This window comes from Ovis aries, chromosome 2 (assembly GCF_016772045.2).
Source record: "Ovis aries strain OAR_USU_Benz2616 breed Rambouillet chromosome 2, ARS-UI_Ramb_v3.0, whole genome shotgun sequence".
Classification (NCBI taxonomy): Eukaryota; Metazoa; Chordata; class Mammalia; order Artiodactyla; family Bovidae; genus Ovis; species Ovis aries.
Window position 1 is genome coordinate 125,168,965 of NC_056055.1, and position 25,090 is coordinate 125,194,054.

The window sequence follows — 25,090 nt, forward strand, 5'->3', positions numbered from 1 at the left end:
TGCAGAAAAAATAAATTTTGTATACAAATGCTGAGAAAGTAAATTGTTAGCTTGCGAAATAGTAAACCAGATGCAGGTACTGTGCCATACAGCAATTCCATTAAAAATTCCATTAAAAATATGCCTTACAGGAACCCTTATACCTGTGAACATGAATAAAAGCACCAGGATATCCTCAGTAGGGTTGTTTTTTAATACCAACCTATGGAGAAAAATGTTTAGTTATTATTTACATGTAGTAATGCTCAACATACAAATACTGAAACATAGTGATGAATTGAAAAAGCAAGTTAGACTTGTCTCTATCAGTCAGTTCAGTCACTCAGTCGTATCCGCCTCTTTGTGACCCCCATGAACCGCAGCACACCAGGCCTCCTTGTCCATCACCATCTCCCAGAGTTCACTCAGACTCACGTCCATTGAGTTGGTGATGCCATCCAGCCATCTCATCCTCGGGCATCCTCTTTTCCTGCCCCCGATCCCTTCCAGCATCAGACTCTTTTCCAATGAGTCAACTCTTCGCACGAGGTGGCCAAAATGCTGGAGTTTCAGCTTTAGCATCATTCCGTCCAAAGAACACCCAGGGCTGATCTCTTTTAGGATGGACTGGTTGGATCATTTTAAGGGACTCTCAAGAGTCTTCTCCAATACCACAGCTCAAAAGCATCAATTCTTCAGTGCTCAGCTTTCTTCACAGTACAACTATAGCATCCAGACATGACCACTGGAAAAACCATAGCCTTGACGAAATGGACCTTTGCTGGTAAAGTAATGTCTCTGCCTTTCAATATGCTATCTAGGTTGGTCATAACTTTTCTTCCAAGGAGTAAACATCTTTTAATTTCATAGCTGCAGTCACCATCTGCAGTGATTTTGGAGCCCAAAAAGATAAAGTCAGCCACTGTTTCCCCATCTATTTCCCACGAAGTCATGAGACCAGATGCCATGATCTTTGTTTTCTGAATGTTGAGCTTTAAGCCAACTTTTTCACTCTCCTCTTTCACTTTCATCAACAGTTTTTTAAGTTTTTCTTCACTTTCTGCCATAAGGGTGGTGTCATCTATATATCTGAGGTTATTGATATTTTCCTGGCAATCTTGATTCCAGGTTGTGCTTCTTCCAGCCCAGGGTTTCTCATGATGCACTCTGCATATAAGTTAAATAAGCAGTGTGACAATATACAGCCTTGATGTACTCCTTTTCCTATTTGGAACCAGTCTGTTGTTCCATGTCCAGTTTGAACTGTTGCTTCCTGACCTGCATACAGGTTACTCAAGAGGCAGGTCAGGTGGTCTGGTATTCCCATCTGTTTCAGAATTTTCCACAGTTTATTGTGATCTACACAGTCAGTCTTTGGCATAGTGAATAAAGCAGAAATAGATGTTTTCTGGAACTCTCTTTCTTTTTCAATAATTCAACGGATGTTGGCAATTTGATCTCTGGTTCCTCTGCCTTTTCTAAAACCAGCTGAAAGAGCAATATTGCATAGGAACCTGGAATGTTAGGTCCATGAATCAAGGCAAATTGAACGTGTTCAAACAGAAGATGGCAAGAGTGAACGTTGAAATTCTAGGAATCAGCAAACTAAAATGGATTGGAATGGGTGAATTTAACTCAGATGACCATTATATCTACTACTATGGGCAGGAATCCCTTAGAAGAAACGAAGTAGCCATCCTGGTCAACAAAAGAGTCCAAAATGTAGCACTTGGATGCAATCTCAGAAATGACAGAATGATCTCTGTTCGTTTCCAAGGCAAACCATTCAATATCACAGTGATCCAAGTCTATGCCCCAGCCAGTAACGCTGAAGAAGCTGAAGTTGAACGATTCGATGAAGACCTACAAAACCTTTTAGAAGTAACACCCCAAAAAGATGTCCTTTTCATTATATGGGACCTGAATGCAAAAGTAGAAAGTCACGAAACACCTGGAGTAACAGGCAAATTTGGCCTTGGTCCCATCACTTCATGGGAAATAGTTGGGGAAGCAGTGGAAACAGTGTCAGATTTTATTTTGGGGGGCTCCAAAATCACTTCAGATGGTGACTGCAGCCATGAAATTAAAAGACGCTTACTCCTTGGAAGAAAAGTTATGACCAACCTAGATAGTATATTCAAAAGCAGAGACATTACTTTGCCAACTAAGGTCCATCTAGTCAAGGCTATGGTTTTCCCAGTGGTCATGTATGGATGTAAGAGTTGAACTGTGAAGAAAGCTGAGCTCCGAAGAACTGATGCTTTGAACTGTGGTGTTGGAGAAAACTCTTGAGAGTCCCTTGGACTGCAAGGAGATCCAACCAGTCCATTCTGAAGGAGATCAACCCTGGGATTTCTTTGGAAGGAATGATGCTAAAGCTGAAACTCCGATACTTTGGCCACCTCATGTGAAGAGTTGACTCATTGGAAAAGAGTCTGATGCTGGGAAGCATTGGGGGCAGGAGGAGAAGGGGACGACAGAGGATGAGATGGCTGGATTGCATCACTGACTCAATGGACGTGAATCTGAGTAAGCCCTGGGAGTTGGTGTTGGACAGGGAGGCCTGGTGTGCTGCGATTCATGGGGTCACAAAGAGTCGGACACAACTGAGCAACTGAACTGAACTGAACTGATAAAGAATGAAGCAGCACACAGGCTAATAGAATTTGGCCAAGAAATCGCACTGGCCATAGCAAACACCCTCTTCCAAGAACAGAAGAGAAGACTCTACACATGGACATTACCAGATGGTTAACATCAAAATCAGATTGATTATATTCTTTGCAGCCAAAGTTGGAGAAGCTCTATAGAGTCAGCAAAAACAAGACCAGTTGCTGACTGTGGCTCAGATCATAAGCTCCTTATTGCCAAATTCAGACTTAAATTGAAGAAAGCAGGGAATACCACTAGACCATTCAGGTATGACATAAATCAAATCCCTTATAATTATACAGTGAAAGTAAGAAATAGATTTAAGGGACTAGATCTGATAGACAGATTGCCTGATGAACTATGGACTGAGGTTTGTGACATTGTACAGGAGACAGGGATCAAAACCATCACCATGGAAAAGAAATGCAAAAAAGCAAAATGGCTGTCTAGGGAGGCCTTACAAATAGCTGTGAAAAGAAGAGAAGCAAAAAGCAAAGGAGAAAAGGAAAGATATTAGCACCTGAATGCAGAGTTCCAAAGAATAGAAAAAAGAGATAAGAAAGCCTTCCTCAGCACTCAATGCAAAGAAATAGAGGAAAAACACAGAATGGGAAAGACTAGAGATGTCTTCAAGAAAATTAGAGATACCAAGGGAACATTTCATGCAAAGATGGGCTTGATAAAGGACAGAAGTGGTATGGACCTAACAGAAGCAGAAGATATTAAGAAGAGATGGGTGGCAAGAACACACAGAAAAACTGTACAAAAAAGATCTTCACGACCCAGATAATCAGGATGGTATGATCACTCACCTAGAGCCAGACATCCTGGAATGTGAAGTCAAGTGGACCTTAGAAAGCATCACTACAAACAAAGCTAGTGGAGGTGATGGAATTCCAGTTGAGCTCTTTCAAATCCTGAAAGATGATGCTGTCAATGTGCTGCACTCAATATGCCTGCAAATTTGGAAATCTCAGCAGTGGCCACAGGACTAGAAAAGGTCAGTTTTCATTCCAATCCCAAAGAAAGGCAATGCCAAAGAATGCTCAAACTTGGCTCTATGGAATAACTTAGAAAAACACATACACAGTATTATCAATGCTCAAGTATATGAAAAAGTGTAAAGCCTTCAGCAAGAGTAATGGTAATCTCTAGGAGAAGAAGGAATGGTATCAGAATAGAATACATTATCATTTCAATCATTTTTATAACTTTTATTTAAAACTCTTTTTCTGAAGAAAGATGTGACAAATACATTTATTAAATATGCATGGTGGCTATATAGGTGTTTAAAATTGTTTTCTGCTCTCTATGTTCAATATATTGCCAGTAAAATTACATTAGAAATTTAAAATATATCCACTCAGAATCCTTCACAAGGACATTTATCAGCAGCCTTATGCATATTTCCCAGAACTTGGAAGTGACCAAGATGTCCTTCAATAGGTGAATATCCAGACAATGGAAATTTTTTGATGTTAAAAAGAAATGTGCTATTATAGGATGGAAAGATAGAAGGAAAGTTAAATGCTTATTACAGTGTGAGAGATGCCAATCTAGAAAATCTACATACTGTATGTCATTCTAGAAAAGACAGAAGTATAAAGACAGTAGAAAGATCAGTGGTTATAAGAGGTTGGCTTGGGGACAGAACGAAGAATAAGCTGAGTACAGAAGATTTTTAGGACAGTGAAAATATACTATAATTATGGATATAAATCACTATATATTGTCCAAACTCTTAGGATGTACAACATCGAGAGTGAAACTTTGCTGATACTGTTCAGTCACTAAGTCGTGTCTGACTCTTTGTGACCCAATGAGCATGCCAGGATTCCCTGTCCTTCACTATCTCCCAGAGTTTGCTCAAACTCATGTCCATTGAGTCAGTGATGCCACCAAACCATGTCATCCTCTGTCACTCTCTTCTCCTCTCGCCATCAAACTTTCCCAGTGTCAGGGTCTTTTCTAATCATTAGGCTCTTTCCATCAGGTGTCCACAGTGTTAGAGTTTAGCATCAGTCCTTCTAATGAATATTCAGGGTTGATTTCCTTTAGGATTGATTGCTTTAATCTCCTTGCAGTCCTAGAGACTTGCAAGAGTCTTCTCTAGCACCATAGTTTGAAAACATTAATTCTTTGATGATCAGCCTTCTTTATGGCCCAACTCTCACATCCATACGTGACTACTGGAAAAACCATAGCTTTGACTATATGGACCTTTGTTGGCAAATGATACATACCACTATATACTTGTCTGAACTCATAGAATGTACAACATCGAGAGTGAACATTAAGGTAAACAATAGATTTCCAAAGTGATTATGTATATCAGTGTTACTTCATTAGTTGTAGTAAATGCACAACTCTGGTGGGAAATGTTAATAATGGGAGAGGCTATGTATGCATAGGGAGTCACATATACATAGCTTCCCCCACCACCATTTTTTTTTTTTTTTGCTGTGAATCTAAAACTGATCTAAAAAAATTAAACCTTTTTAAAAACACCCCATCACATTAAAAATACTACATCATTAAATGCAAAACTTTCAAAACTGCTCTTAAAAAAGAGCAAAGAAGAAAGTAATAAATGAGGACACTGGGAGCAATCTGTCAAATCATGTTGGATGTAGCCAAAGAGATGTTCAGAAGAAAATATATTGCCTTAAAAGCACTCTGTAAAATGAGAAACTGTATTTGTAAGTGAAATAAACATTGAGCTCTAAAAGTTAGAGTTAGGCATGAAAATGGAAATCTAAACTTAATACAAAGGAAACAGCCTAGCATTATGGTTAAGATTGGCTTCCAGAGTCAGGTTACCTTGATTTTGAGTTCAGGCTCTGCTACCCACCAGCTGTAAAACACTGGGAAATTTATTTAACTAGCTTTCCCTCAATTTCTCCATCTTTTTAAATAGAATTATAATAGTATCTTCTTCATAAAACTAGTAAGAATTTAATGTGTTTATATTGTGATAGCACTTAAAACACTGGCTCACAGAGTCAAAGAACTTAATAGAAAAGATAATAGAAGTTAACTAAGTGACATAAAAATGCACGCTGAGTTGGATGAACAAATAAAACCAAATGCCGAAATTTGATAAGATAATAAATGTTTGGCAAGTTCAACTGAAAATAAAAAATAAAAAAGGATATCAAACAAAGATGAACAAAATTAGAAATAAGGAGGCTGATACAACATTTTAATATTGAAGGAATAAGACAAGGAATTGCTGTAGATACATACATAGCTCACTGAACATTTGGTGGATTCTCTTATCATATTTTGAAACAAATCAAAGGCAGAACTAATTAGAGTACTATCGAGCAGTACACTGTTTGCCTTTGAAAACTTTAGTGATGATTGTGTTAAATCCATTTAAATTATTTCTATGAAACTCAAGGAAAATTAATATCAGCAGAAAAATATAACGGAAAAATATTTTATTTAATATAATTTTAAGGGTCTTATTTCCTCATCACTGAACAAGACACCTAACTTGTTCAGGGCTGTGATCCCAGTTGAATATGTAATGTAGCAAGTTTCTTTTTACCAAAGTTATGGCCTTGAACACAAATGGAACAAAGGTAGGATCTCTCCTAAAATGAATAATTGTTTCTATTCACATGATGAAGCATAGAAGTGGTATAGTTTTGATGCATATGGGAGTCAGTTTCAGTGTATGCACTGAGCAGGCAAATTGGGTTTTAGAGATAATACTATCTCAAAAAATAATAAAATCAATTCCTGTGGTACATTCCATATGGCCTAGCAAAGAAAGAACCATTTGCTAATGGTCGTATGCAATGACCATAAGTAGTATTTGGGATATTGACTTTCAGAATTCATTTATTATAAATATACACTAATTTGAAATGTTATTAGGCTACTAAAATGAAAACCATTGGTTTATGGCTAATAATAGAAAATGATGAGAGTAGGCATGAAATTACGCAAGGGAAAACAAAGGACTAAAACAAGAGGATCAAGAACAGAAATTTGGAATCACCCAGGTTTAAACAGAAGATAAAGGAGACCAAGTTAAATTATAAGTCCTGGCAAAGAGGGAGGGAAGATTGGCATTTGGAAAGATAGGTGGGGTGAACAGATGCATATAATTGGATAAATGTTATGTTGCAGACACTGAGATAAGAAACAGAAAATCAAGATGGGAATTACTAGTAATGTTAGAGGTCACAGAGAAGTCTAATGGAGAAATGAAAGGGCCCTTTTTGTTTTAGAATTTAAGAAGTGGTGGTTATTTTTAATAAGAACAATATCATCCACCAATGCTTATGCTATAAGTTGTTTCATACACTGCCATCTTGCCCTGCAGAGACTCATTTTTACTGGGAGATTGGGTCTATAAACAGAAATGAGTTTGGTGATAAGTAAATTTAATAATAGTCTTCCCAGGTGGTGCAGTAGTAAAGAATCTGCCTGCCAATGCAAGAGACACAGGATACAGAAGTTCAATCCCTGGGTCAGGAAGATCCTCTAGAGTAGGAAATGGTAACTGACTTCAGTATTCTTGCCTGGGAATTCCATGGACAGAGCCCGGTGGGCCACAGGCTATCACAGAGTCAGACATGACTGAGCAACTGAGCAAAACACGTTTAATAATACAGACTAGGAACTGTGGAACCTTGGACACAGAAAATCAGAAGCCTATTTCTCACAGTTCAGAAAGATTTATAAAATGTGTTTGATTCATCTTACTATATTCCTCATCCATAATGATAACCATTTATGCCCATTTTGGTCACATAAGTATATTTGATATTTGTTCTTTCATTTCCACCGTGAATCTGTCATCACTTCTTACCACATTACTGTAGTGGCTTCTAAACCGGTATGTCTGCTTCAGATTTACCTCATTGTCATCTAATGTCCAAAACTTCCAGAATGATCTTTCCATAAACTTGAGTGTAAAATACCCTTAATTAAAACTATAGAGTTCAGATTAATTCAGTTCAGTTCAGTTGCTCAGTTGTGTCCGACTCATTGTGACCCCCGCAGCACGCCAGGCCTCCCTGTCCATCACCATCTCCCAGAGTTCACTCAAACTCACGTCCATTGAGTCAGTGATGCCATCCAGCCATCTCATCCTCTGTAGTCCCCTTTTCCTCATGCCCCCAATCCCTCCCAGCATCAGAGTCTTTTCCAATGTGTCAACTCTTCACATAGGGTGGCCAAAATACGGGAGTTTCAGCTTTAGCATCATTCCTCCCAAAGAAAACCCAGAGCTGATCTCCTTTAGAATGGACTGGTTGGATCTCCTTGCAGTCCAAGGAACTCTCAAGAGTCTTCTTCAACACCACAGATTAATTACCATCATACAAAAAAGCCTTCAATTATCTGGTCTTGGTCTATGAAATCATGGAAATCTGAGCGATTCTCTGTCATCATAACCCTTGTTGCCCTCTTTTGTCTTTCCTGTCTCCTTTAGTTAGTTAGATGTTATTCTTTTTTAGCTCCTCATTTTAAAGCAATGCCTGGAATATATTACCATGAATTTTTTTATTCCTCACTCTGAAAATCCCTCTCATTTATTTTGTAACTGGAAGTTTGTACTTAATAGTTTTTGATGGGTTGGATATATAAGTACATAAAAACTTGTGGGAATGTTTACTTTTGTCTACCTGTCCATATGCTATTTAAATAAAATTATAAAATGAGTGAACACTGAATAGGTTAAATGATTAATAAACTTCCTATTGTACATCATTTTTCATAGCCTTTATCCCTTGGACTGAAAGGAGATCCAATTAGTCCATCCTAAAGGATATCAGTCCTGAGTGTTCATTGAAAGGACTGATCTTGAAGCTGAAACTCCAATACTTTGGCCACCTGATGTGAAGAGCTGACTCATTTGAAAAGACCCTGATGCTGGGAAAGATTGAAGGCAGGAGGAGAAGGGGATGACAGGGGAAGGCATCATTGACTGAATGGATTTGAATTTGGGTAAACTCTTGGATTTGATGATGGACAGGGAAGCCTGCTGTGCTGCGGTCCATGGTATAGCAAAGAGTCAGACATGACTGAATGACTGAACTGAACTGAACTGATCACTCCATATGATTTTCAATAGCTATACATATTACTTATTCTTAATACTTATAGCAGAAAAATAAATGGAAAACAATATCCTTTTTAATCCATATTCCTTCTGGAACGTAGGCTTTAGACACACACATTCTTGTCCAGATTTTGGTCAGCAGATTAATTTAGCTGAAGCTTCCCAGAGGACTCTGGCATGCAAGTTTGTCCCTGGAGAGAATTTTAGAAACATAATAGCAACTCCAAGTAAAAAGAATATGCTCTCTCAGGTTTTTCTATTGACAATACCATAACTTCCAAATAATTAAGGAACAGAGAAACTTTGAATCATTTATCCTAGAATGTACAGGCTCTGCTCTCTCTCCATTAGTGACTGAGCCATGAGTTATAAAGATATGAGACCAAAATACATATATAAGTACAATAAATTAAATATAATTTTGAAGCAGATAATGTATATATAATGTATATACTATGCAAAAAAAGTTTGATAGTTCATTAAAAAAAAAATAGAATTTCCCCATACCTAACAATCTTAACCTCCCTGGTAGCTCAAATGGTAAAGAGTCCATCTGCAATGCAGGAGACACAGGTTGAATCACTGGACTGGGAAATTCCCCTGGATAAGGAATTGGTTACCCACTCCAGTATTCTTGCCTGGAGAATTCTGTGGAAAGAGGAGCCTGGCAGGCTATAGTCTCTGGGATTGCAGAGTCAGACATGACTGAGTGACTAACAATCACTTCTAGGTTTATATCGAAAATAATTGAAAGCAGGATCTAGAAGAGATATTTGTATATCCATATTCATAGTAGATTTATTTACAATAGCCAGAGGGTAGAAACAAACCAAATGTCCATGACCAGGTAAACAGGAAAAAAAAGATGTTGTATAAACATAAATGGAATATTTTTCACCCTTTATAAAGGAAGGCAATTGTATCACATTCTGCAACATGGGTGAACATTGAGGATATTATGCTGTTTTATAAACCAATCACAAATAGAAAAATGCTGCATGATTTGACTTATATAGGGTATCTTCAATAGTGAAATTCATGGAAACAGAAAGCAAAATATTGGTTCCCAGGGGCTTAAGGTAAGGAGAAGTTGGGGAGATGTTATTTAATTGGTATAGAGTTCAGTTTTGCAAGATGTGAAAATTCTGGAGACTGGTTACACAAAAATGTGAATATACTTACTACTGAATTGAACATTAAAAAAATGATTAAGAAGGTAAATTTTATGTTACCTACTCTTTACTATGGGCTTCTCAGGTGGTGCAGTAGTATAAATACCAGCCTGCTAATACAAGACATGTGGATTTGATCCCTGGGTTTGAAAGATCTTCCTTGATAGGAAATGGAACCCTCTTCAGTATTCTTGCCTAGAAAATTCCGTGAACAGAGGAGCCTGCTGGCTACAGTCCATGGGGTCATAGAGAGCTGGATGTGGCTGAGCACACATGGACTTTTTACAATTAACAATTTTAAAATATTATATATATGTGAATGACCAGTACATTCTTTTGGCAAAAATCTATTAGCCTTTGCCATGCTTCATTCTGTACTCCAAGGCCAAATTTGCCTGTTACTCCAGGTATTTATTGACTTCCTACTTTTGCATTCCAGTCGCCTATAATGAAAAGGACATCTGTTTTGCTTGTTAGTTCTAAAAGGTCTTGTAGGTCTTCATAGAACCATTCAACTTCAGCTTCTACAGCACTACTGGTTGGGGCATAGACTTGGATTACCGTGATATTGAATGGTTTGCCTTGGAATCGAACAGAGATGATTCTGTTGTTTTTGAGACTGCATCCAAGAACTTCATTTCAGACTCTTTTGCTGACTATGATGGCTACTCCATTTTTTTAAAGGAATTCTTGCCCACAGTAGATATAATGGCCATTTGAGTTAAGTTCGCCCGTTTTAGTCCATTTTAGTTCACTGATTCTTAACATGTCAGTGTTCAATCTTGCCATCTCCTGTTTGACCACTTCCAATTTGCCTTGATTCTAACATTCCAGTTTTCTATGTAATATTGCTCTTTAAAGCATCAGACTTTGCTTCTATTACCAGTTATATCCAAAACTGGGTGTTTTTTTTTTTTGTTGTTGTTGTTGTTTGGCTCCGTCTCTTCATTCTTTCTGGAGTTATTTCTGCACTGATTTCCAGTAGCATATGGGGCACCCACAAACCCATGTAGTTCATCTTCCAGTTTTCTATCTTTTTTGCCTTTTCATACTGTTCACGGGGTTCTCAAGGAAAGAATACTGAAGTGGTTTGCCATTCCCTTCTCCAGTAGACCACATTTTGTCAGAATTCTCCACCATGTCCTGTCTGTCTTGGGTGGCCCTACATGACATGGTTCGTAGTTTCATTGAATTAGACAAAGTTGTGGTCCATGTGATCAGATTGGTTAGTTTTCTGTGATTGTAGTTTTCAGTCTGTCCGCTCTCTGATGGAGAAGGATAAGAGGCTTATGGAATCTTCCTGAAAGGAGAAACTGACTGAAGGGGAAACTGATTCTTGTTCTGATGGGCGGGCCATGCTCAGTTCAGTTCAGTTCAGTTGCTCAGTCATGTGCAACTCTTTGCGACCCCATGAATTGCAGCACTCCAGGCCTCTCTGTCCATCGCCAACTCCTGGAGTTCACTCAGACTCACGTCCATTGAGTCAGTGACGCATCCAGCCATCTCATCCTTTGTCGTCCCCTTCTCCTCCTGCCCCCAATCCCTCCCAGCATCAGACTCTTTTCAAATGAGTCAACTCTTCGCATGAAGTGGTCAAAGTACTGGAGTTTCAGCTTTAGCATCATTCCTTCCAAAGAAATCCCAGGGCTGATCTCCTTCAGAATGGACTCGTTGGATCTCCTTGCAGTCCAAGGGACTCTCAAGAGTCTTCTCCAACACCACAGTTCAAAAGAATCAATTCTTCGGTGCTCAGCCTTCTTCACAGTCCAACTCTCACATCCATACATGACCACAGGAAAACCATAGCCTTGACTAGATGGACCTTAGTTGGCAAAGTAATGTCTCTGCTTTTGAATATGCTATCTAGGTTGGTCATGCATTTTCTTCCAAGGAGTAAGCATCTTTTAATTTCATAGCTGTAATCACCATCTGCAGTGATTTTGGAGCCCAAAAAGATAAAATCTGACACTGTTTCTACTGTTTCCCCATTTATTTCCCGTGAAGTGATGGGACCAGATGCCATGATCTTCATTTTCTGAATGTTGAGCTTTAAGCCAACGTTTTCACTCTCCTCTTTCACTTTCATCAAGAGGCTTTTTAGTTCCTCTTCACTTTCTACCATAAGGGTGGTGTCATCTGCATATCTGAGGTTATTGATATTTCTCCCAGCAATCTTGATTCTAGCTTGTGTTTCTTCCAGTCCAGCATTTCTCATGAGGTACTCTGCATATAAGTTAAATAAGCAGGGTGACAATATATAGCCTTGATGTACTCCTTTTCCTATTTGAAACCAGTCTGTTGTCCCATGTCCAGTTCTAACTGTTGCTTCCTGACCTGCATATAGGTTTCTCAAGAGGCAGGTCAGGTGGTCTGTATTCCCATCTCTTTCAGAATTTTCCACAATTTATTGTGATCCACACAGTCAAAGGCTTTGGCCTAGTCAATAAAGCAGAAAGAGATGTTTTCTGGAACTCTCTTGCTTTTTCCATGATCCATGCTCAGTAAACCATTAATCTAATTTTTTGTTGATGTGTGTAGCTGTGTTCCTTGCCTGCTGTTTATCTGGGGCTTAACTATGGTGGAAGTAATGAAGATAATGGCGATCTCCTTCAAAATATCCCATGCATGTACTGTGACACTCAGTGCCCCCAACCCTGCAGCAGGCCACCACTGACCCACGCTTCTGCTGGAGACTCCTAGACATTCCAGGGCAAGTCTGGATCAGTCTCTTGTTGGCTTACTGATCCTTTCTCCTGGATTCTGATGCCCTCAGGCTCTGTTTGTGCCCTCCAAGAGTCTGTTTTCCAGTCCTGTGTAAGTTCTGGCAGCTCTATTGTGGGCTTAATGGCGACCTCCTCGAAGAGGGCTTATGCCATACCCAGTCTGCTGCACCCAGAGCCCCTGTTCCTGTGGCAGTCCACTGCTGACCTGTACCTCCACAGGAGACACTCAAATACAGTTCTGTCTCAGTCTCTGTGAAGTTCCTGGATCGTGGTGTGTACAAGGTTTCTTTGAGTCCTCTGAGCATCTCTGGGGGAAATGGGGTTTGATTATAAATGTGAATTCACCTCTCCTTCCACCATGATGGGCTCTTCCTTTGCCCTTGGATGTAGGTTATCTCCTCACAACTGCTCCATGGCCTACCATCTTGCTGGGGATTCTTGGACCTTGGACGTGGGGTATATCCTCAGGGCTGCTCCAGAGAAGCACAACCACCACTCTTGACCTTTGATGAGGGGTATATCATAGGGGGTCATAGCAAACACCTTCTTCCAACAACACAAGGCAACACTCTACACATGGACATCACCAGATGGTCAATACCAAAAGATTGATTATAACTTTTACATCCAAAGATGGAGAAGCTCTACACTGCTGTATACAGCTTCTAAACATAAGCTCTATACAGAAGCTCTATACAGTCAGCAAAAACAAGACTGGGAGCAGACTGACTCAAATCATGAACTTCTTATTGTCAAATTCAGACTTAAATTGAAAAAAGTAGGGAAAACCACTAGAACATTCAGGTATGATCTAAATCAAATCTCCTAAAATCGTACGGTGGAAGGGAGAAATAGATTCAAGGGATTAGATCTGATAGACAGAGTTGAGCTGTGGATGAAGGTTCATGACATTGTACAGGAGACCGGGATCAAGAGGATCCCCAAGAAAAAGAAGCAAAAACAAAATGGCTGTATGAGGAGGCCTTACAAATAGCTGTGAAAAGAACAGAAGCAAAAAGCAAAGGAGAAAAGGAAAGATATACCCATTTGAATGCAAATTTCCAAAGAATAGCAAGGGGAGATAAGAAAGCCTACCTCAGTGATCAATGCAAAGAAATAGAGGAAAAAAATAGAATGGGAAAGACTAGCGATCTCCTCAAGAAAATTAGAGATACAAAGGGAACATTTCAAGCAAAGGTGAGTTCAATAAGGGACAGAAATTTTATGGACCTAACAGAAGCAGAAGATATTAAGAACAGGTGGCTAGAATACACAGAAGAACTGTACAAAAAGATTTTCATGACCCAGATAATTACAATGGTGTGATCATTCACCTAGAGCCAGACATCCTGGAATCTGAAGTCAAGTGGGCCTTAAGAAGCATCACTATGAACAAAGCTAGTGGAGGTGATGAAATTCCAGGTGAGCCATTACAAATCCTAAAAGATAAAGCTGTGAAAGTGCTGCACTCAAAATGCCAGCAAATTTGGAAAACTCAGAAGTGGCTGCGGGACTGGAAAATAAGTTTTCATTCCAATCACTAAGAAAGGCAATGCCAAAGAATGCACAAACTACACAATTCCACTCATCTCACACACTAGTAAAATAATGCACAAAATTCTCCAAGCCAAGCTTCAACATGAACCGTGAACCATGAACTTACAGATGTTGAAGCTGGTTTTGGGAAAAGTAGAGGAACCAGAGATCAAATTGCCAACATCCGTTGGATCATCAAAAAAGCAAGAGAGTTCCAGAAAAACATCTATTTCTGCTTAATTGACTATGCTAAAGCCTTTGACTGTGTGGATCACAATAAACTGTGGAAAATTCTGAAAGAGATGGGACTAACAGACCATCTGACCTGCCTCCTGAGAAACTTGTATGCAGGTCAGGAAGCAACAGACTGGTTGCTGGACATGGAACAACAGACTGGTTCGAAATAGGAAAAGGAGTATGTCAAGGCTGTATATTGTCATCCTGCTTATTTAACTTATATGCAGTGTATATCATGAGAAATGCTGGCCTGGAGGAAGCACAAGCTGGAATCAAGATTTCCAGGAGAAATATCAATAACTTCATATATGCGGATGACACCACCCTTATGGTAGAAATTGAAGAAGAGCTAAAGAGCCTCTTGATGAAAGTGAAAGGGGAGAGTGAAAAAGTTGGCTTAAAACTCAACATTCAGATAACTAAGATCATGGCATCTGGTCCCATCACTTCATGGCAAATAGATGGGTTAACAGTAGAAACAACAACAGACTTTATTTTGGGGGGCTCCAAAATCACTGCAGATGGTGATTGCAACCATGAAATTAAAAGACACTTGCTCCTTGGAAGGAAAGTCATGACCAACCTAGACAGCATATTAAAAAGCAGAGACATTATTTGCCAACAATGGTCCATCTACTCAAGGCTATGTTTTTTCCAGTAGTCATGTATAGATGTGAGAGTTGGACTATAAAGAAAGTTGAGCACTGAATAATTGATGCCTCTGAACTGTATTATTGGAGAAGACTCTTGAGAGCCCCTTGGACTGTAAGAAAATCCAACCAGTCCATTCTAAAAGAAATCAGTGCTGATATTCATTGGGAAGACTGATGTTGAACCTGAAACTCTAATACTTTGTGCATCTGATGCAAAAAGCTGACTCATTGGAAAGGACCCTGATGCTAGGAACTATGAAGGCAGGAGGAGGAGACGACTGAGCATGACATGGTTGGATGGCATCACCGACTCAATGGGTATGAATTTGCTTAAACTCCGGGAGTTGGTCATGGATGGGGGGCCTGGTGTGTTGTGGTCCATTGGGTCACAAAGAGTTGGACATGACTGAATGACTGATCTGTACTGATATAAATGTAACTATATCAAATATACAAATATTTCCATAAATTATAAACTTTTAGACTTGAATAGGACTTAAAGTATCATTTAATTCAATATGTGTCATTCTCTCACATGACAAAATTAACACAGAGAAAAAAATGTGCTTTGGAGAATAACACCTAGCTCTTTAGTGGAAAAAAAAATCCTTTGTGTCTCATTAAAATTGAAGTTCCTTCTTTTAGGTATTTTTTAAAAATATTTATACCAAACAAGCATATGTAGCTTTCTATTTTAAATAGTGTTTTCCTCTCATATTAAGTATATTTTATTTAATTCTTTGTTTCTCAAGTAAAAATATTTGTAAAATGTCTCTACTCATTTTTCTATTCTTTCTATGTAATGTGAAGAGTGGTTATTTTGCCATAGCAATTTTGCAGAAGTCATTGCTTTTTTGGGCATATGTTTATTCTAAGTTAATTATTTCTATTCCTTTGGCATAATTCATAAGAAAACGAGCTTCATCATGTCAGGTGTTTACTCAGTGAAGCTCATTTCCCTCACTCCTCCCTTTCTGCAGCAGAGATAATTTAACACTAAGAATTTTAAATTTGCCCTGCAGGGAAAAGAAAAAGGAAAAAATCTCCTTCTTGTGAAAGAAGCCAGGACTATAAATTGCAAAATAAGCATCCTATAGAACTTGCTTGGGTTTGGATTGACAACATCTGCTGCCGTTAATATTAACAAGTCCTTGCAGGCACTCTCAGTTGCTCAGCTGTGTTCGACTCTTTGAGACCCCATGGACTATAGCCCACCAGGCTCTCCATCCATGGAATTCTCCAAGCAAGAATACTGGAATGGGTAGCCAATTTTCTTCTCCTTGGGATCTTCCTGATCCAGGGGTCAAACCTGCAGCTCCTGCATTGGCAGGTGGATTCTTTAACCCTGAGCCACCTGGGAAGGCCCAACAAGTCCTTTACCCAAGGCTAACAGATTAAGTAAAATAAACCCCTAGGATTTTATAGTGTATTTCTAAGATTTGGTAAATTTAACTTTAGGATTACAAACAAGTATTATTCATATTACACAATCTCTCTTTTAGACTACTCACTTGATATCCTCTTCTACTTAATTAGTTGGTCACATCATAAACAGGAAGCACTGTAGACTCCAGGAAGTAGGGAACGTATGGATAAGTTAATGGAAAAGTTTAAAAGATTGTATTTCATTTTCTTCTTCCCAAATTTCAAAGGCGGTTTAAAATACATTTCTCTCAATTTGTAGGATTAAGGCATTTTCCCTCAAAGATAATTTTCCCTTCCTGCCTTTTTCCTTCATTTTCTCATAACAGAATAAGAAAAGAATGTGTAGAAATATGAAGCCAGATATGTAGAAGATGCTTTTATATCTGAGAAAATTGCCATATTACTAAATATCCAGAAATATAATTAATGCCAGACTCAGGTGGAGACAGTACTTTTGCATTTGGACTACTTTGAAGGAACCAAAGGGAGTAGGAATCTTTGTTAGTATTAAACATCATCTTTAACAAGTTAGTACTTATTAAAAGCAGCATAGCCCTATGCCTGGTGGGCTGCCATCTATGGGGTCGCACAGAATCAGATATGACTGAAGCGACTTAGCAGCAGCAGCAGCAGCCCTATGGAAACACTTCCCACATTGTAAGCAGATTCTTTAACGTCTGAGCCACCAGGGAAGCACCTAAAATTTTGTAATTGAGTATAATTGAAATTTAGTTTTGATTTTATGTAAAAATATCTATAGAATTATGGTTGAACATTTTAATAAGAAACGATATTTATTTTAATGAAAAGGAGAAATTCCACAAAAGTTATCATTTTTTAAAATAGATTCAGGCAGGAGTTGGAAAGGCAGAGATAATAGAGTGTGAATCTACATAATAATTATTTTAGAATTTTATGCTGCCCTCAATGGTGACATGATTAAAACTATTAATTAACAAATATTTAAGTATGTATAGTAGGGTTAGTCCCCAAGTTCAGGATTTGTCAAAGGTTAGCAAGTAGACCATCACTTTATATTTACAAAATTAAATGGTTTATAGATGTGGCCTCTGTTGTCAAAGGAAATTTAAGCTTCCACTACAGAATATTTATTGTTCTTGTTTAGTGGCTAAATTGTGTCTGACTCTTTTGCAACCCCATTGACTATAGCTCACCAGGCTCCTCTGTCCATGGGATTTCCTCGGCAAGAATGATGGAGTGGGTTGTCATTCCCTTCTCCAAGGGTCTTCGCAACCCAGGGATTGAACTTACATCCCTGAGTCTCCTGTATTGGCAAATGGATTCTTTACCACTGAGCAATCTGGGAAGCCAAGTATAGAATACACAAAATATATAAATATACATAGGCATAATTATTCTCAACATTAACCCTGATAAGTAGGATAAATCATTCATACACAGAACATCTCAAAGAAATGAACATGTTAAATATTTAGGAAGGCAATAGGTTCAAAAGAGCATAATATATTACAGTTATTCAAAAAGCATGATCTCTAAACCAACAGGTTTGGTGATGACTCCATTGAAAATTCATTGAAATCATCTGAAAATTATGAAATTATTAAAAACAAAAATTGAACATCTAGACTTTGAGGAAAAGCAAGGTGTATTGTAAATTTCTGTAGCTATATCTTATTAAGGTCTGTCTAGTCAAGGCTATGGTTCTTCCAGTGGTCATGTATGGATGTGAGAGTTGGACTGTGAAGAAAGCTGAGTGCCAAAGAATTGATGCTTTTGAACTGTGGTGCTGGAGAAGACTCTTGAGAGTCCCTTGGACTGCAAGGAAATCCAACCAGTCCATTTTAAAGGAGATCAGTCCTGGGTGTTCATTGGAAGGATTGATGCTGATGCTGAAACTCCAATACTTTGGCCACCTCAGGCAAAGAGTTGACTCATTGGAAAGACTCTGATGCTGAGAGGGATTGGGGGCAGGAGGAGAAGGGGATGACAGAGGATGAGATGGCTGGATGGCATCACTGACTCGATGGACATGAGTTTGCGTGTACTCTGGGAGATGGTGATGAACAGGGGGGCCTGGCGTGCTGCAATTCACAGGGTCACAAAGAGTCGGACACGACTGAGTGAACTGAACTGAACTGATGTCTTTAAAAATGGATAATGATTGCTCTTATTTCAGCATCACTTGAAGTGAATCAGTTTGCTTCTGTTTTTTACAAAAACTTTTTCAGTTACTTTTTTTAAATGTGAGAAAGGGACTTAATTTCCGGTGTATGGCTTTGAACTTTTTCTTTTAGGGACCCACTCAATCCCCTTCAGGGAAATCTTGGTTTGACCATAGCTACTAGTCCCAAGGTCAGGAGAAGCAGCAGTAGGAACAAGAGCAATAACAGGTAAGCACTGGACTTAGACCTTCCTGGATACATTTGGAATTAGTATTTGATGGAGAGACTCATCTCTTCTGTTCCACTGGCTTTTGTTCCCTGAGTCCTTTGAATTACACTACACTCAGTTCTACTTGACTTACCTTTCTGGAGTGTTCATTCTAAAGTTTATCCTCTTCCTATTCAATTCCTTCTTTTTCCCCATCCTGGGAAAGCTACATAATTGGGTATTTGTGTGTGTGTGTGTGTAAATATTAAAACAAAACAAAACAAAACAAAACAAAAAAAAAAACCTAAAGGAAAGAACTGCCATCTTAATGAGATATGAAGAGTTTTACATCAATTCAGGAAATCTCATTTTGTCGAAAGGGTAAAGGAAACCATTCTGGTGGTTAAAGGATTGAGAATGAAATACTAAGGACTAAAGTTTTAAAAGATAGTTGGAGAAACAGAAACCCTGGACAAAAGTGAGATAGAATAATACAAACACCTTCTATCTCTAGATTGAGATTCCATCTCAAGATTACAAGAGAATGGTGTATGAACTCACTGTAATTAAATATTTTGTAACACATAAGTGATTTTTTTTAAGGCATTTGAAAGATGGTTACAAAATCCAAGGTCATGGTTAATTATTCAAAGGGTTAGTGAATTTGAAGTAAGCTGAACACTAACTGCCATTTTAAGAATACTTCCTCAAGCTGAGTGGAAAATAGGAACTAATACAAAATGATGATTCTTTGAAGAAAATCAATTGCAAACAAACACTAAAATAAAATTAGATATAAGCTTATTAAACTCTAACAGCCTTAATGTGCTTGCAATTTGATAAATAATTGACTTCTCGTCTTATTTCTTCAGGTGACAACAACACTTTGGTATTTTTTTCCTTTTTATTTTATAAGTACTTTGACTCATAATGACATCTATGAATATGAGCTAATGAAAAGAAGGGGTATATTAACTCCGCTACTTACATCTAGTTTAACTGAAAACAAATAGCAGTCAAAAGAAGAAAATTAAATAAAAATGACTGTAAGATGAGAGCATGAAGATGGTTGAAAGGGAAAAAGGGGAAGAAGCATCAATAGTTGCAGAAATATTCAAGTTGTGTTCATATTAATCTATAAAGCTGCACTTCTGAGAGTACTATTTATACAATAGTGTTATGTGTAAACAATACCAATTCTTTAACCTGAGCTCTTGTTGAACACAGTATTGGACATAACTTTTACAAAATAAAACTTAATTTTTTAAAAGTTTCATGTCTGTTTTTACAAATACTCTCTAAAATGCATACTCTGTTAAGAAATGTGAACAGTTTGGGATTGTATGCTCTCCATTCCCCTCTTTACCTAAGTGCATTTTCCCAAGGCAGTATTCACATCAGCTACTATTAAAATGCATTTTATAAAATAAGACTCACGTGATATACTTTTCCTCATTTGCTCATAAAGCATTGAATGTTTACCATGTGCTGGTACTAAGACTGCAGATATAAAAGAGCAAGATCTAAAGGCATGTGAGACCATGACTATGAATTACAATAAAGTGGTTGGTTGCAAACTCATAAAATCATAGAGTCAGTATGGATCTCTGATTTACCTTCCTCTAAAAAATATTATGAGTATTATTATTTCAAATTAAAATTTCAGTCCTTGTAAGGGATCCAATGACTGTGGCTCAGATGATGAACTATCATTATTGCAAAATTAGACTTATATTGAAGAAAGTAGGGAAAACCACTAGACCATTCAGGTATGACCTAAATCAAATACCCTGCAATTATACAGTGGAAGTGACAAATAGATTCAAGGGATTAGATCTCATAGACTCTGTGAAGAATTTTGGACAGAGGTTCATGACATTGTATAGGAGGCAGTGATCTAGAGCAGCCCCAAGAAAAAGAAATGCAAACAGGCAAAATGGTTCTCTGAAGAGGCCTTACAAATAGCTGAAAAAAGAAGAGAAGCTAAAGGCAAAGGAGAAAAACAAAGATATATGTATCTGAATGCAGATTTCCAAAGAATAGCAAGGAGAGATAAGAACGTCTTCCTCAGTGATCAATGCAAAGAAATAGAGGGGGGAAAAAAAAAGAAGAGGAAAGACTAGAGATCTCTTCAAGAAAAGTAAAGATTCCAAGGGAACATTTCATGCAAAGATGGGCTCAATAAAGGACAGAAATGGTGTGGACCTATCAGAAACAGAAGATATTAAGAAGAGGTGGCAAGAATACACAGAAGAACTGTACAGAAAAGATCTTCACGACCCAGATAATCATGATGGTGTGATCACTCACCTAGAACCAGACATCCTGGAATCTGAAGTCAAGTGGGCCTTAGGAAGAATCTCTATGAACAAAGATGGAATTCCAGTTGAACTATTTCAAATCCTAAAAGATGAAGCTGTGAAAGTGCTGCACTCAAAATACCAGCAAATTTGGAAAACTCAGCAGTGGCCACAGGACTGGAAAGGGTCTGTTTTCATTACAATCACTAAGAAAGACAATGGCAAAGAATGCTCAAACTACTGCACAGTTGCACTCACATGCTAGCAAAGTAATGCTCAAAATTCTCTAAGCCAGACTTCAACAGTATGTGAACTGTGAACTTCCATATATTGAAGCTGATTTTGGAAAAAGCAGAGGAACCAGAGATCAAATTGCCAAGATCCACTGGATCTTTTAAAAAGCTACAGAGTTCCAGTAAAACATCTATTTCTGCTTTATTGACTGTGCCAAAGCCTATGACTATGTGAATCACCATAAACTGTGGAAAATTCTTCAAGACATGGGAATACCAGACCACCTGACCTGCCTCTTGAGAAACTTGTATGCAGGTCAGGAAACAACAGTTAGAACTGGACATGGGACAACAGACTGGTTCCAAATCGGGAAAGGAGTATGTCAAGGCTGTATATCGTCATCCTGCTTATTTAACTTATATGCAGAGTACATCATGAGAAACGCTGGGCTGGATGAAGCATAAGTTGGAGTCAAGATTGACAGGAGAAGCATCAATAACCTCAGACACGCAGATGACACCACCCTTATGGCAGAAAGTGAAGAGGAACTAAAGAGCCTCTTGATGAAAGTGAAAGAGGAGAGTGAAAATGTTGGCTTAACGCCCAACATTCAGAAAACAAAGATCATGGCATCCGGTCCCATCACCTCATGACAAATAGATGGGGAAACAATAGAAACAGTGAGAGATTTTATTTTGGGGGGGTTCCAAAATCACTACAAATGGTGACTGTAGCCACGAAATTAAAAGATGTTTACTCCTTGGAAGAAAAGCTATGACCTACCAAGACACTGTATTAAAAAGCAGAGACATTACTTTTTCATCAAAGGCCCATCTAGTCTAAGCAATGGTTTTTCCAGTAGTTGTTTATGGATGTTAAAGTTGGACTGAAAAGAAAGCTGAGTGCTGAAGAATTGATGCTCTTGAACTGTGGTGTTGGAGAAGACTCTTGCAAGTTCTTTGGACTATGAGGAGATCCAACCCATCAATCCTAAAATAAATCAGTCCTGAATATTCATTGAAAGGACTGATGCTGAAGCTGAAACTCCAATCCTTTGGCCACCTGATGTGAAAAACTGACTCTTTGGAAGAGACGCTGATGCTAGCAAAGATTGAAGTTGGGGGAAGGGGATGACAGAGGATGAGATGGTTGGAAGACATCATCAATTCAATGGGCATGAGTTTTATAAGCTCTAGGAGATGGCTATGTACAGGGTAGCCTGACATGTGGCTGTCCTTGATGTCACAAAGAGTCGGACACCACTGAGCAACTGAACTTAACTGAACTGAATTTTAATTGGGTAATGTACTGAAAAACAAATGTGAAACAATATGGTCTATTGATTTTTCAGTATCCTAGTAGAAAAGCCATGGAGCCGTGCTGAAACTACTGATAACTGATTCTAAAAGCATTGTGTAGATTGTTACTAGGATTCTTAGGAATCTCTTTAGAGACAGAAAGAGAGAAACAGAGATAGAGAGAGAAAAATAGAAAGCACCCAACATTAAGCTAGCAAAATAATAAATTCTAAAACATCACTTATTCTTGAACATGCACAGCAGCATAGTTGTAATCTGAAAAGAAGTTGATACTACCACTTCAGAAAATCGCTGAGAATTACAAAGTAAAATAAGGGCTTCTCTGATGGCTCAGATGGTAAGGAATCTGCTTTCAGTGCAAGAGACCAATGTTTAATCCTTGGTTTGGTAAGAACCCCTGGAAAAGGTAATGGCAACCCACTTCATTATTTTGAGTTTCATGAATAGAGGAGCCTGGAGGACTATAGTAATGAGAGTTGCAAAGAGTTGGATACTACTGAGCACCTAGAACTAAGTGAAATAGAAATTGAACATGCCCATATTTCAATTCTATTAATATCGATATTTATTCTATAGAAATCCTTGTGCAACATAAAAAACCCCAAATACCCAAATTGCACTGATAGAGTAAATATACTATATCTTTTTATGCTTATACTACATGGGATATCCTACAACAGTGAAAATCAAGGTGAGGTTCATGTATCAATTTGGAGGAGCATGAATTTAATTATTAATCTAAAAGCAAATTGTGAAAAATATCAAATGATTCTCTCCATTCATGTTAAAAAATTAAAAAGTGAATAATGTGTATGTGAAAGTATAACAACATTTTAAATAAAGGAAAGGAATGAATAATAAAAAAATTATATTGGTTACTTCTGGAGAGGAGGGAGGAAGGGGGTGAAAATGGAGACTAGCACATGGTAAACATGGTAAATTGATAAAATGGTATTTACACTGTTCACTTTCTCATGTGGAATGTTGAATAGAAAGATGTTAATTTTCTTCTTAAATCATCCATATATGTATATGCTCTTTTATATGTTCAATATATTTCATAATAAATATTCTACAAAGAATAAATATATAGATGCTGAATAACTAAAAGAGAGTCTGATCAGTTACAGACTGGATGGAAGGATGTGTTTCAAATTCTGTCCTCAAGAAAGTCGACATTATCTCTCCAGTATGGGCTCTGCAAAGAAAATTACAACTTAAAATCCTTTCATAGTGGGCATATCTTGCCTTTGATAGTATTGATAAGCTTCTCCAATACAAATTTTCATTCTTAATACAGTGTCAAAATCCATTTTACTCTAGTAGAATGTTGGTGATACCACTTTTTACAGCCAGACTATGTCTCCATATTGACTATCATGTATCCAGTTTTGAAAAATCCAGTGAAATCCGACAGATTAAAAACATTAACAAAAACAAAGTAATAGCTAAATTGAACATAGCTGTAACTTTTAAATATTTGTGACAGAAATAGGCATGCAAAAATTTGGTGTTTTATAAAAACTCCTTAGAAAAGTACATTGCTTTTGGCAATTGACCAAGCAATTATCTTGCAAAATAAAATTTTATAGTGAGATTTGAAAGGGGTTCTCCAAATAGAACTTCTCCTTTTACAAGTGGCTAATTGTAGTTTGGATGGACAGTTTGGCATTTAAAATTAAAAAGTTTTAGTTTATAAAACCAATTACACCAACAGTTATTATTATTTTTTTAATGTACAGTTTTACTCTAGAAAGTGATTTAGAGGATATAGAGAGCTTAGAAACAACACACATAAAAACTCTAATAAAGCAAGATTCCTATGGGTGCAGGAATCCTGTGGGCCTCCCGTGTCTGTCATACAAAGCTACTGCTAAAAATGCAAGGACACAATGAGATGTTTTTCTCTTTTTTTCCATTTTAATAATATAGATAAATATATAGTGATTTCTTAATTTCTGTCACAATTTTTGAACTTAACTATATTGATGCAAAATAAGTTACTGCATTGACAAATTATATATAACTTTTTATTTAGCTGGTAGTCAAACTTCAATATTTAAATTGAAGATAGTGGACAATTTTGAGAATTTTTGCTTATTGGAGTATAATTGCTTTACAGTGTTGTTTTAGTTTCTGCTCTACAACAATGTGAATTAGCTATATGCATATATATTAATATATACCCTCCCTCTTGAGCCTTTCTTCCACCGCCACCATCCCTAATATTGATCCCTCCATTCTGATAGGTACTTAATAAAGATCTGTTAGATTATTTTAACATCTGAGCTACTGAGGAAGCCCTGATAAGATTACTTTAAATGGAAAAAATAAGATCATTTACACACTTACCCATGGTGTGGCTTTTTTACACAAATTTACTCTAAGCAGAACATCAATATAAACATAAAATTTTAAAAATCATAATT